Genomic DNA, 926 nt, shown 5'->3' with positions numbered 1-926 from the left:
GAGCGTTCGTGAGCTGGCCGGGGCGCTGGTCTTCTCAGAAACAAGTTTTGAATATGCAGATGTCAGCCGAGGCTCCTCGTCACGTCCCCCCGGCCTTATTTCCAGAAAAGCGGGTGTGTGTGTGTGTGTGTGTGTGTGTGTGTGTGTGTAGGGAAAGATCTGCGGGCGTCGTCCCAGCTGGTTTGCACACTCCCTGCCCCCAGGAGAAGTTTGCTCACTGTGGGCACCGGCAACAACCCTCACCCCACCCCACCAGTTCTGCACTCTTCCCCCTTCTTTCCCATTCGCTGGTGGGGCAAGCACTTGGTCACCTTGAAACGGCAGCTCCCGGAATTCTGGTTTTGCTTTGCAATCTAGCGGGGTTCTTCTGAAGCCTCATAACCGGGAGATTTATGGGCTCGCTGGGTAATTAAATGATGTTATTGTGTTAACTTTGCATGATTACGGCTGCCCGCGCCGCCCGTGGGCGGTCGGCCGGCCGCAGCTCGCAGGCGGGGAGTTCCTTTGGCCGGGTACCTTATGCACGCTCCAGTCTCGGGAATTTACCGTTCATCAGAATACATGAGTGCTTGCATTTTAAACGGCTAACCTACTGGCTCGCAGCTCGGGACTCTCGGGAAGTGTCTTGCTAGGCGACGCGTGTTTGTTTTTACACCAGCGCACAGCGGAGTCTTCTCCTCCCGGCTTACTAGCTTTGAGAAAAGCTTTGAGGTGAGGCGAAGGGAACTGAAGACCGCAGCTGCCCAGGAGGGACGCGGCACGGCATCTCTCCCTCGCTCGCACTCTGGCCTCTCTCTCCCCGCCACCCCTTCCTCCTCCCTGCCTCCCTCCCTCCCTCTCCTTGACGTTTGATTCCAGCAGCAAAGGAGGAAAAAAAAAAAAAAAAAAAAAAAAAAAAAAACACCCAAACCGCAAGCCAAACTTAA

Source organism: Galeopterus variegatus, unplaced genomic scaffold (assembly GCF_000696425.1).
Source record: "Galeopterus variegatus unplaced genomic scaffold, G_variegatus-3.0.2 Scaffold1791, whole genome shotgun sequence".
Taxonomy (NCBI): Eukaryota; Metazoa; Chordata; class Mammalia; order Dermoptera; family Cynocephalidae; genus Galeopterus; species Galeopterus variegatus.
This window is presented reverse-complemented; position numbering follows the sequence as displayed.